Here is a 13,672-nt window from a genome sequence, read left to right on the forward strand (position 1 = left end):
TGGTCGTCTCCAGGGCTAAAGCTGCAGAGCCAGAGAGGATGTGAATGCTGAGGAAGTCATGCTCACACCCAGCCCACTGCCACTCTGGAAGCTCATCTGCTCAGTTTAACATCAACAGACAGCTGGAGAGCTAGATCAGACCTCACTGCTGATCCCCTGGCTTTCACTTTATCCTCACACATGGAAATTAACAACATCGTTCTGAACAATAAATGGTCACAGATGAAATTAAGGAAGAAATTAAATGGTACATACAATTAAATGATAATTGTGATACAATATACCAGAGCACAACGGGATGCAATGAAAGCAGTCCTAAGAGGAAAATTTATAGAGTTGAATTCTCACATCAGGGAAACAGAATAAGCTCAAATGGACAACCTAATATTGAACCTAAAACATGTAGCAAAAGAACAAGTCAAACCCAAAGCTAGTACAAGGGAGGAATTTATAGAGATCAGAGGAGAAATTAGTGCAATTGGGACTAAGAAGACAATGCAAAAAAATCAATAAATTGAAGAATTTGTTCTTTGAAAGAATAAATAAAATGGATAAATTTTTAGCCAAAAAATGAGAAAAAAAACTCATATTAATGTAATTAGGAATGAAAAGAGTAAAATCACCACTGATCCTGTAGAAATCCAGAAGATCATCAATATTTACTTTAAGAACCTGTAAAGATGGAAAACACAGAAGAAATGGATAGATTGCTAGATACATATCAATATCAGAGATGAATCATGAAGATATAAAAAAACCTAAATAATCCAATATCAGTCACTGAAATTGAAAATGTAAATAAAAACCTACCAACAAAGAACAGGCCAAGCCCTGATGGTTTCACTACTGAATTCTACAAGAAATTTAGAGGAGATCTAATGCCACTATTCTTTAAATTCTTCAATGAATTTGAAAGGGGAGCAATACTCCCCAAATCATTGCTTGAAGCAAGTATTAATCTGATGTCAAAACCAGAGAAGGATCCAATCATAAAAGAAAGCTACAGGCCAATCTTCCTAATGAAAATATGCAAAAATCCTCCACCAGATACTGGCAAACAGAATGCAGTAAATTATAAGGAAAATCATACATCATGACCAAGTAGGTTTCATCCCAGAGATGCAGAGTTGCTTCAACACATGCAAGTCCATAAATGTAATGCACTATATCAACAGAGTGAAAGACAAAAGATATATGATCATCCAGAGAGGCAAAGAAAAGCATTTGATAAAGGCCAACATTCACTTGTGATTAAAAAAACTCTACAGAAAATCGGAATTGATGATCTTTACCTCAATCTGATAGAAGGCATCTATGTGAAACCAGCAGCCAAACTAAATGGTCAAAAATTCAAAGCTTTCCCCATTAAATTAGGAATAAGACAAGGCTGTCTACTGTCACCACTTCTATTCAATATAGTTCTGGAAACATTAGCCAAAGTAATTAGACAAGAGAAAGAAATAAAACGAATAAAAAAAGAAAGGAAGAAATTTAATTATTATTGTTTGTGGATGATTTGATACTCCACATACAAGATCCCCCAAACTCCACCACAAGACTTCTAAGTTTAATAACCAAAATCAGTAGAGTAGCTAGATGCAAAGTCAACACTCAAAAATCAATAGTCTTCCTGAACACAAATAACAAACTCACTGAGAGAGAAATTAGGAAAACAACACCTTTTACAATAACATCAAAAGTGAAATACTTTGGAATCAGTCTCACAAAGGAAATTAAAATATTTACATTGAAAGTTACAGTACTCTAAAAAAGGAGTTGAATAGGATATCAGAAAAATGGAAAGATATCTCTTGCTCATGGGTAGGAAGAACCAACATAGTGAAAATGGCCATACTCCCAAAATTGTTATACAGATTTAATGCAATCCCAATCAAAACACCATTAGCATACTTCACAGAACTTGAAAAATTATTCCTGAAATTCATTTGGAATCAGAAAGAGACATAGAATAACAAAAATAATTCTGGGCAACAAAGGTAAGGTAGTGGCATCATAAACCCTGGCTTGAAGTTATATACAAAACTTCTGTGATTAAAAACAGCATGGTGCTGGCAAAAAAAAGGAAAGAAAAAGAAAAACAGGTCTGATCCTCAAGGAAAGAGAGTAGAAGATGAAAAAAATAAATAAATAAAAACAACCCTCAAACACTCAGCCACCTTGTCTTTGACAAAGGGTCCAAACATGTTCGCTTGTTCACTGGAAGAAGGACAGCTTTACTAATGGTGCTGGAAAAACTGGTTTCTTTATGCCAAAGACTAAAACAAGACCCATGTCTCTCACCTCGCACTAAACTAAAATCAAAGCAGGTCAAAGATCCAAACATTCAAACAGACACTAAATCTCCTGGAAGAGAGAATAGGCAGACGGCTTGGGGACACAGGAGTAGACAAAGACTCCATGAACAAAATCCTGATCCCATAGGAAATACTACAAATAATCAAAACTGGGATCACATCTTATTAAAAAGCTCTTGCACAGCAAGAGAAATCACCAACAGAGTGAAGAGAGAGCCCACAGAGTGGGAAAAAAAACTCAGCCAGGTTCCTCAGTCAAAGGACTACTATCTAAAATACATAAACAAATGAAAAAAATAAGTCCACCCAAATTTAAAGACTCAATTCTAAAATGGAGATCTGAGATGAATACATGCTTTTCAGATGAAGAAGCAGAAACAGCAAGTGAATATCACTGTTCATCTGAGAGATGCAAATGTGAACAATGCTGCTATCCCTCCTCACCCCAGAAAGAATGGCTGCTATCAATAAATCAACCAATAACAAATGCTGGTGGGAGTGTGTGAAAAAATGAACCTTTTCCACCATTGGTGGGAGGGTAGACTAGTGTAGCCACTGTAGAAATCAGTGTTGTTATTCTCTAATCATTTTTGTCATAAAATTATTTTTTCATATAATAGCTTTTATATTTTAATATCTACTTGTATTATATTAAAACAATGTTTTAAAGAAATGAACCAGAGCCGGGGATTTAGCTCAATGGTGCCACTGCCTCCCTTGCAAGCGCAAGGACCCAAGGTCGATCCCTAATACCAAAAAAAAAAAAAAAAAAAAAAAAAAAAAAAAAAAAAAAAAAAAAAAAAAAAAAAAAAAAAAAAAGAAAGAAAGAAAGAAATGAACCAGACAAAAATCAGTGAGGTACTAGAGTCAGGAGTGAGATGTGCGTGTTCAGTGTGCTGTGCTAGACATCTGGCCTGTGTGAGTAGTCTCCTAGGGAAGAGTGCTTTTTCTTAAATCAAAATCTTTTGCTTGCTATCATTCCGGAAGCAACTGTCTTCCAGCAAAGTGCTCCACAGATGATCTTGTCTTACGAAAGAAAGTGAGCTCCTCTTCATGTGTCAGCCTTTCACACTCTGAGCTACTCCAGGACTGGATCTACAAGAGGTGAACTCCTGGCTCCTACGTTGCCTTTGCCTGGTCCAGGAAGCTTGGAAAATGCTGGAAGAAATCAAGAATATTTCTTTAATGCAGACATATATGGAATCTATACTATGCTAACAAACTTTGTAAACTACCGGAAAACAGCAAGTGTTTCTTCGCAATGTGGGGGGCAACACCTTGCAGAACTGTTACTTAAACAGTTTGTGAAACATGAACTGAAATGAATCAATCGGCATGAAAACTGAATAAGGACCGGTGCGCGTTGGGCGGGGATTGTCCCAGGCATTCTTCCCTACCTCTCAGGAACTGATACTTCAGAAACCATAAATGTGCGAGCTTAACAAAGGGAAATCTATGTATAAGTGACCAATTTACGTATCTTCCAGGCTACTTAAAGTGTGAATTAAACACTTGCAGCATGCGTCCTGAGGACGTGTGGCTTTCTCTAAGTGCAAGTTACTGGCTGAACACAACAGACTATGTGTAGCACATAGGTGTTTTGATTTGTAAAGATTAAAAATGGATAAATATAGCAATTTCTGGAGAAAATACAGCAATTCAGATGAGGAAAACATGGAAAAGTAACACCTACAATGAGAGTCTAAATCACATGGGACTTCACTGGAGGATGGAGTGAGCACTTCCTCCCACGCTGCGATTCTATTTCAGGACTTCTGGTAGAATGGTGTCCACTGCACGTCACTGCGATTTGAGTGGGCAGAGAGGAGCTGTCTCTGTGATCAGACTGGAACACACGAAGCTTGCACATCTCAAATTCCTGTTGATCCAAAGCAAATTCACCTCAGAAGGTGAGTGGATTTATTGCCAAGGTTGAGTTATCTTGGAAAAGTGACTTTCTTGGGCCGGGGATTTAGCTAAGTGGTTTGGTGGCCTGCCTTGCAAGCACAAGGACCCGAGTTCAATCCCTGGTACCAAAAAGAAAAAGAAAAGTGACTTTCTTGGCACTTTTGGGGTACTTCACTCTAGAGCTTTCTAAATAGCCCATTACGGTGAAGAGGGAGGATTTTAGAGTGTGACAGTGTTTCGTAGCTCTTTTGCAAATAGGGAGGGGACCAAGAGGTGGAGAGAGAACAAATAGGGAGGAGGGGAAGGGGACTCAGAAAGAATTGAGATGTGTCACATGCACTTTCTACCTTCACAGGATGGATGTAATCAGTGTGTACGGCAAACACAGGCTGCTCAGCCACAGCGTAAAGATCTTGTACCTTACAAGTTCTCATATGTGGGGCCATGGAAGTGATTAGTATAGAGCCCCCAAAGTCCCTAGTGGGTGTCCTTTGTGTGTGTGTGTTTGTGCTGCCATCAACACTCCCATGGGGGAGTGTTATAGTCCACCATCTCAGCTGCAGACCAGGCCTAGACATGGCGCAGCTGATCACAATGCCCTATGTCCACACTCAAGAAGTAGACGTGTGACTCACTCAGGACCTGTCTGAGCTCTTCGTGGGATTAGACTGACAGCAAAAGAGAGAGAGGCTCTTTTTGCCTTGGTTTGTAAGCTAGGAACTGAGGCTGGAAAAGCCCTCTTGTACATAAAAGAAGAAAGCTTGTGTGCAAATAAAATTAATACAAAAAAGGAAGGCAGGTCCAGAAAAGCAGAGAAACTGTGTGATGATGATGTTAGAAACCTGGGAAACAGGATATGTGCACAGTCCACTCCAGGTTTAGGCTTGCCAGTGATATGAGTCGATATTTTTAGTCACTTATTTGCTTACTTATTTAAGCCAGCTTGAATTTGCATTTGGTTTCTATCACAGGAAAGATTGTGACTCACACCTAGAACAGACCATCTTTCATTTTGCAAGGAGGATGCCCGGAAGGATGTTTCACTGGGATCTCCGGGAACACATGAGACAGCAGAGGCACACCCGGAAAGAGGTGGGAGAGGTGGGGTGGGCCCAGATGTGCAGGTCCGATTGGGCTCCCAGCAAAGCTCGCGGGGCCCTTTAGGTTCAGCTGCACTACTGGGAATAACAGCAATAGATCAGGGGCAAAACTTCATGTGCCCCAGTCACCTATGGGAAGGAGGGGGTTGGAAACAAATTTGACGCGGAGGAGCTTTCATTGACATGTTGCTCCCAGGCAGTCGTGAAGTAAGATCCATGAGAAATATGTCATGATTCACCATAGCAAACGTTAGACATTTCTGGAAAAGGGAAGTTCTGGCAACTAACTTCTGGCCTTGCTATTAAGCAGGGTTGGCAGAGGCCTGTGGCTGCTGTAAGGTAAAGATACAGCTGCTGAGGGATGTTGGACAGAGGGAGGGGCCACTCCTGAGGATGGTAAATAGCAGCCCATCCCCAGGCTTTGAGCAGAACAGGCTGGTGGGACAGGGTGAAATTCTGGAGACTCCTGTAAGAAATAAGACTGTTTAGTTATAGAGGGATGAACTGGGATGCGGCTTACCAGAATTACTTAACAGTGATTCAGCATGGAATTGGAGGCTGGAGAAGGCTTCTTCCACTACCTAACAGAACGAACTTAGTGTCCCCTCACCTACAAGCACGCCTCTTATTTCCCAAGAGGTGTTTGTGCTTCCAGGTTTGCTTCCACGAAATGAGAGCCCCTATTTCCTTTTTTTGGATGCCCCTACACTTCCACCCAACCACCCAAAGGGTTAACTCAATACGGAGGACATTATTCTACTTCCAAACACCAGCAGTAAGAGAGAAACTGAAGGCGGTCATCTGCATCACAGTTGTGTCAGTCACACTGCCACAGAAATGCTCCTCAGCCTCATACCACACCCCTGTCCACACCATTCCTCCCAGGATGGAGTGGGAACCACTTTTCAGCCTCAAGGACACAGATCATAGGTAAATATTTATTTTCAAACATTGCTTCCTAAAAGAGGACATAATACTGAACTGGCTGGGTTTGAGCTCAAGCTGATTCACGAGGAAGCAAGACTAACATTTTCCTGGAGGATGAACTCAAAATTCCACAAGCTCAGCCCCCTATGGCCATAGCACAGTGCAAACTGTGCAGACCTGCAGAAAAGTTGGCTACATGTTGAACAAAACCGCACGGTCTCGAAGATGTGAATGAACCGCAAGTTTCATACAATTCCAGTTGGAGTATAAATTACCATTCTCGCCCTGAAAAACGATTTTGTATCTAGCAAAGTCAGGGTGAGAATAGTTTTTGTGTCATGATTCCACAGTCTAACTCTGTTCAGAATGAACATGTACGTGGCCGCTTTGGCTGAAGAAGGGAAACGACCAAAGAGTCTGGAAATAGCAAAATGACTAAATAAACCATGACACAGCCCTGGACAAAAAGTTATAAATACAGGAAGAGCAGTACCTGGCAGCATGCACAGATCTCACCCAAAACTGTCAAACAACTAAAACATCAAGTCAGAGGAAAATGCCTAGAGTTTGAGAAGATATATCTAAAGATTGGAAAAAACAGAAAATATATAAAGGATGTGCACATTAGTAAAACATAAAGGAATGATAAACGTAAACTTCAGGGTCCTGGTTACCTCTGTAGGCACAGAGGCAGCTGTGGTTGGGTGGAGGTGTGTGAGTGTGCAGGTACACACACGGGAAGCTTTACTATGTGCACACTCACTCACACACGTGGTGATTCTTACAAAGAAAGACTGACTTGGCTGGGCTCTTTAATTATTTATGTGCAACTCCAGTTGGCCAGTTTTCTTGGTATGTGAGTGCTAGAGGGGGGAATATCCTTATTAAGTAGATATAACAAATTATTTTCTGTTGCAACAAGACTAACGGGTCTTCAGAATTCTAAGAAGAGGCTGTAGTAAACTGTTTATTTCCAAATTTGTTTGCTTTAAAAAAAAATTCACTGTTCTCCAAACAACAGTCTTGAGTCTCAAGACTGCTCAGTGGAAGCATATAGAAAATGCTGGGACTGAATTTGCCCAAAGAATGTTTTTGCACTGCAAGGATAACGGATGATTCTGATTCTTCTGCAGTAACATAGCGGGTGAGACCTTTTGATTGAATTCTCCTACTTCTGCCATGAATTCTTTGTTGATGTCTGTGTTATAAATTCTCTATGGTAAATGTTACAGTCATAAGTCAAGACTCTCTCCTCACAATCATCTTTCCCATCTTGCTTTCTGCCTCCCGTGCCGTGAGAGATGCTGTCCCAGGGTGGGCGACATAATGGTGAGCAGTGTACACGTCGCTACTTCCTGCTCCGTGCTTCTATATGTGCAAGACAAAAACATCCTTAGAAGCGAAGCCCCTCTCTGTTTAGTGTGCTTGTTATAATAGTAAATAAAACAAAGAACACAATTGTAAGATGAATTTAATGTGATTTTTTTCTTCGTACTCTTTTTTGTTTTTGTTTTTTTCAAATTGTTATAATTTCAGTCAACTAAAAGGCTGTATTTCTGAAGTCTTCGTTACTTTTCTCACAAAATACCCAGAACTGAAAGTTAAAGAATGAAAGGTTATTTGGCTCACAGTTTGTAGAGGTTTTAGCTCATAGTTGGCTGGCTCCAAGGCAGGGTGGCACAACAGAGCAGAAGACAAACAGCAGCAGCAGCAGCAATAAGAACCAGCATCTTTCTGTCCCTTTTATCTTATTCAGGCTACCACCCTTAGGGCAGGCAGCACTCACACCCTTAATTCCAGCTGCACACACTCTAGATCCAGCCACCTATGATGGCATGAGGCATTGGGGGAACGTCTAGACACAGCCATGGCAGGTTATTTGAGTATTTACCATATGCGCTCCTCATAGCATGAATGATTGCAAAGAAAAGTCACACACTGAAATATTCATTTTGAACTGTTGATTGTTATTCCCTCCCCTATTATAGAAGTTCATAGCTCTAGCCATGCCAGAAACATCTTTGCCTGTTCAAGCTCTTAATTATTGTATTTGCCTGTATGATCTGATGTTTTATGCAAATATAAAACTATGAAGTAAAATTAGAAATGTTAATGTGAATATAGGATTTAATGTAACTAATGAAACTAACATTGGTCCAGTCTTGTAATGAAATGAAGATGTGACAGAATTACAATTGTTTAAATAAATGAAGAAAACTAATAGAAAGAGGTTGTTCAGAGATGAATTATGAAAAGTAATAGTTACATGTAGTATTATTCAGAAACCTGGTAAGCATCCACATACATTCCCAGAAATGTCTTTATGATCATTCCCTGAATGACAAAAATAAAGGCTGTCACACTCTGTCCTTTAAAAAAAAAAATACAATCAACTTTACTCTTTGTTCAATAAATTGCAGCGCATTTGAAATTATAATTGAAATCTCATTAAACCTAAGATAGCCAACTTAATTTTAGAATTTTGTTTTATATGTGAGGCAAACATGTAGTCCTAACTTTATTTTTCAGTAGATATTATAGATTTTTCTTCTTATTTTTAGAGAGTATAGCTTAAGATCCTGCCATGACCAGTTGTTCAGGATAATGAGGATTTCCCACACTGGAATTCTACTTTCAACACGAATCTAAAAGCCACCAGGGTGTTTTCGAGACCTCTTTTCCCAGTGATTTTTTGATTCTGTCCTGGAAGTTGCAGTTAGTGGACTTAGCTGTGATCCTATGACCATTCAAGTATTTAATCTTTCACCTTAAACAGGATGGCTCTCTACTCTAAACACTGCCTCTGAGAGAAAGCAAACAAAGGAATTCGTAGCTGTGGCAGGGTTAAAAATGGTCGTCCGGTGATGTCCCTGCTCTCCTCCTTAGACCCGGCCACTGCTACTTTACACTGTGAAGGGGGCCTTGGAAACCTAGTCGGAGTTAAGGATCTTAAAGGCCGTGATTATCCTGGATTATCCATGTGGCCCCCAGGGAACCCCATGGGTGCTTCTACCAGGGAAGGAGGGGTGAACGTGGGTACAGCTATGGTTAAGACTGAAGCAGCCTCATATCCTGGATTCCATGTGGCCCCCAGGGAACCCCATGGGTGCTTCTACCAGGGAAGGAGGGGTGAACGTGGGTACAGCTATGGTTAAGACTGAAGCAGCCTCAGAAGCCAGAAGCTGGGCAGTGGCTTCTGCAGACAGAACAAGGGTTGTGGGCCCAGAGACCTGCACAAACTCTAGGAGCAGAAAAGAGGAAGAAAAAAAGAATTCTCACATGTAGCTTGTCGATCATGTGAAATCTGTGGATCTATTCTAGACTTCCAATCTCCGGAATTTAAAAGAATAAATTTGTCTCACTTTAAGCTGCTGATTCTGTGGCAGTTTGTCACAAAAGCAGTGGGAAACAGAGAACATCTTAGGAATTCTTGTTTTCTCCTTGGCAAATATCTCCTGCTGGTTTCACCAGGAGCTGGGGGAGGCATGAAGACAGGATTCCCCTCTCTCGCCCTCTCCTGTGGTCAAAGTCCTTCGCTCCACCAGACTCACGCCCAGCCGGGTCCAGGCTGCTCCTGTTTAGTGACACAGGCCCATTCCTAGTGCCATGGGGTGAAAACAGTTATGCCAGGCCTGGGACGCTGATGGCACAGATGGTCCCTGCTTAGCTATCACAGCTGTTTGTATCACTTTTCCCGTCTCCTTCCTGTTATTCATAGTATGTTTTTTCACCATCATCGCCATCCGGAGACTGAAGAGAGTGAAGATTTCCATCACGCTGTGTGATGTTACACTGATAACAACCTCGGGAGGGGGATGCTAAGGTTATCTCCATTTACAGAGACACTTTAGAGACAAGGAGCAGATAAGAAACTTGATCAAGGTCACGCAGTAGGAGGCAGCAGGCCAGGGTTCGGTTTCAGTCCTTCTGCCTTTTCACCAGCATTTCTGGTTTCCTTCCCCAAGTAGGGCTATCACAGAGAGGGTGCTGAGTAGAGCGTGGAAACCAAATGACACCTAGGTGCACACACGTACACACCTACTACCAGACACTGCTGGACAAGAGTTAGGGCACAAACAATAATGCCAATATAACAACTTGTGTTTTATCCAAACTTTTGTGGCAAACTAAAGAAGAAGAGGAGGAGGGGGAGGAAGAGGAGGAAGAAGAAAATCATCCACACAAATTGCCCTTGGTCTTTTCACACCTAAATTATAATTATTAGAATTGATGTAGGAAAGTGAGTTACTAGGAGCACATGTTTCTGAAGCTGCTTTTTTCATTACAGCTTCACCACCCAGTCTGTAAGTGGGGTTGGCAGCTGTATTTTCCTTAACAGGTCCACCGCTTTCCAACTGTCCTTGACAGTAGCTAAGCAAAAGGGGCATTTCTGCCAGAGACCCATGGGAAAGAGAGACACTCATTCATTCCAAAAGACTGCATGTGCAGGATTTCCTACAGGAACACTTTTGCTAAATCCGAGACAAATGCTGAACACGGGTCGGCTGGCACCGCTGGCCAAAGTGTAAAGTCTTTGGCTGTTTAGTGAAGCGGACAGCTGTGGATTTTGATTCCCCACACACTCGTGGCACTGGAAACTAATAGGAAGAAGCTGGGCTCAAACAGCAAGGAAGTAGGGCCGATGTTGTTTTTTCTCCATGGAAAGCTCAACCTCCCGTGAGCCATGATGCCCTGAAATACACATGAGCGCACCCTACTCATTCAGTGATTTGAGAGCCAGGAGTAGTGGAATTACCTATATGATGATGGGACTTGTGTAAGCTGGATAATTTAATAAAAAGAAATTCATGTTTCACACATTAGGTTCTATAAGACAAGACGGCTATACATTTAAAGTTTAATATCTTTATTAGACATAATTGTTCAATCAAATGAAAATCACACTGGTATAGGCCGGTACATTTTCTTCCTCATAACTATTAGAATGACTCAATCAGGCTTAATCATCTGAGCATTTCCAATTTTTATTTCTGAACTGTGACAATTTTGACTAATTTATAAATAAATTATCAACATAGTCTAATGTAGTTTAATTTGCTGGATGCACACTGTTCCGTGTAGAAAGTTGTCAGTTTTACGTCTGTCTATACATAAATGCACCCCAAGGACAAATAACTAAAACTGCCTCTGTATGAAGAGGAAGCCTCCTACTGATGAACTGAAGTCATGAGAGGAGTCTGAGCCTGTCGTCCTCGTCCTTCACGCAGAGTAGCAGAGAGGATCTCGTGGATCCTTAAAGAGCAAACCAACTGCGTCCTCTGTCTTTATCCAAAGTCAGGACATCCATCCGTGGCCCACTCCTGACCGAGGTCCTCCCCCCTCCTCCTCCACAGTTCCTGCGAGCCAGTCCTTCTGGAAACTCTGGGAGCTTTCATGCCTCAGTGCTCAGCCCCGTCCTGTGGGAGGTGTGGAGCAAGAGAGGAATTTGGCAGGGGGAACTGAAACGTAGAAAAATACAATAGCAATGTTAAAGAAAAACAAATGATCTCTTGATTTGGCTAAAGAACAGGCAGAGCTGGGTTTATAAACCAGGGCTTAGTAATTTTCCAGGACCCTGTGGGTCTACTCCTACTATAATACAAGATTGGCACTACAAACCTTTCTAACTTCACAGCTTGCTTCTGGAGTCTGGATTTTCAGATGCACGTCTGTCCCTTTTATCTCAGCACACACAGTTAGAGGTGGAAATAGACAGGCCCCCCCTCCTTGCAGGAAAGGCCCTGTGACATCAAACCCCACCCTGGCACTCGAAAATCGGGCAGTCCCACCGCTTTCCACAGCGGTCAGGAACAGTGACTTCTTCCAGGCACCCAGATCCAGATCTCACGTAGTTTTTGGCTTTTTGTCTATGGTGTCTCCATTTCTTAAACTTAGAAACTTCCATGCAAGCAGAGCTGCAGAAGGAAAAAAAAAATGTGTCCCACTTCTCCAACAGGAATATAATGTGAGACACACGGAGTAATCACGTACCTTCCAGTAGCTGTTAGAACTGTAATAAGGAACAGGTGCTGTTTAAAAATACATTTAATTCAGCCGGGTATGTCACAGAAATACTCAAGTTAAATGTGTGTGTGTGTGTGTGTGTGTGTGTGTGTGTGTGTGTGTGTAACTGTGTCTGGACTTCACTCCCAGCTCTGCCACTTACTAGGTAGCCAACATGATACAAAATATTAATTGCCAACAATTAGAGCTACATTGTTTCATATATGTTCCTAGAAGCTGTGGAGGCGGATCAGATTTGGGGCTTTCAGAGAGGAAACGGGGTGTGTCCCCCACTTCGAGCTTTCCATTGTGCTTCACCAGAGAAAATCTTTGCCAGATTTAGATAAGCTTCTTTTTGAGGAAAAAACATCCACAGTTCAAATTGATTCATAGTTTACTCTAATAGGTAGTGTAGGACCAAACTGCATTCCCAGTTATGAGGAAGGATTTATGTGTTAGGGTGTTGTCTTACGAAGCAGGTGCTAGGAGATCCGTTCTCTTCCAGAGGGTGTTTACTTACTTTGGAAATGAGGGAAACATGCTACACTATCACAAATGTGGCCCAGCAAGTCCTGCATGAATCATACCGGCGAATTTCCTGTTGGACCCTCCATGGTCCACAAACTGAAACACAGACAATCTGATACTCTACTCATCCAGGCAAGAAGTCCGGATGCTCTCAGGCGGCCCCAGCACGGTGTCCAGAGGGCAGGTCCTGTCCCAGGAGCTCCAGACACAGGCAGGTTGTGATCCATTAGAAAGAGAGGCGGGAGGACAGTGTGCACAGCGGACCAGTCCGGACAGGGCTGCTTTCAGCCATCGTTAGACCGGAAGCTGCGGTTTCTTGCTGGCTCCTGCAGTCCCCTTCAAGCCTGTCCTCTCAGGGGACCCTCGCAGTCTCGACTGGGTGATGCCTGCTTCCTAACCTTTAATGCCATGTGAACACGCAAGGAAATAAATCACAACAAAGACAAAAGCAAGCAGTGAATGGTTAAGGAAAAAATGCTCCGGAACCAGCCCAGTGAAGTTGTGAAATCTGAAATTCTTGCTAAAAATGCATTTTAACTGCTAAGGTGGAGCTTTGAAAAGCAGATAAAAAAGAGTATTTCTCAAACTAGGCTGAAACAAGAAATCATCTCTCGTGCTTTTGGCTACATTAAGATAAGAAAAGTGTCCTGAAATCGGTGCCTTTTTCCTCTAATTCTCATTTCCCTTTATCGGTATCAAGGTCAGACGCTCTGAAGTTTTAACTACAAAGATGAATGTGATGGTTGTTTTATTTAAAACATTTCCTCCGAAATTGTATCAGTAACAGTGGATGAACTCTGATTACGCTTCAGTAGCCCAAGAGTTGGACTGAGGGACGATGCATTTATAATCTCGGCACCCCGGGAGGCTGAGGCAGGAGGACAGCAAGCT

Source organism: Fukomys damarensis, unplaced genomic scaffold (assembly GCF_012274545.1).
Source record: "Fukomys damarensis isolate Sample0158 unplaced genomic scaffold, DMR_v1.0_HiC HiC_scaffold_4, whole genome shotgun sequence".
In the NCBI taxonomy this organism is placed as follows: domain Eukaryota; kingdom Metazoa; phylum Chordata; class Mammalia; order Rodentia; family Bathyergidae; genus Fukomys; species Fukomys damarensis.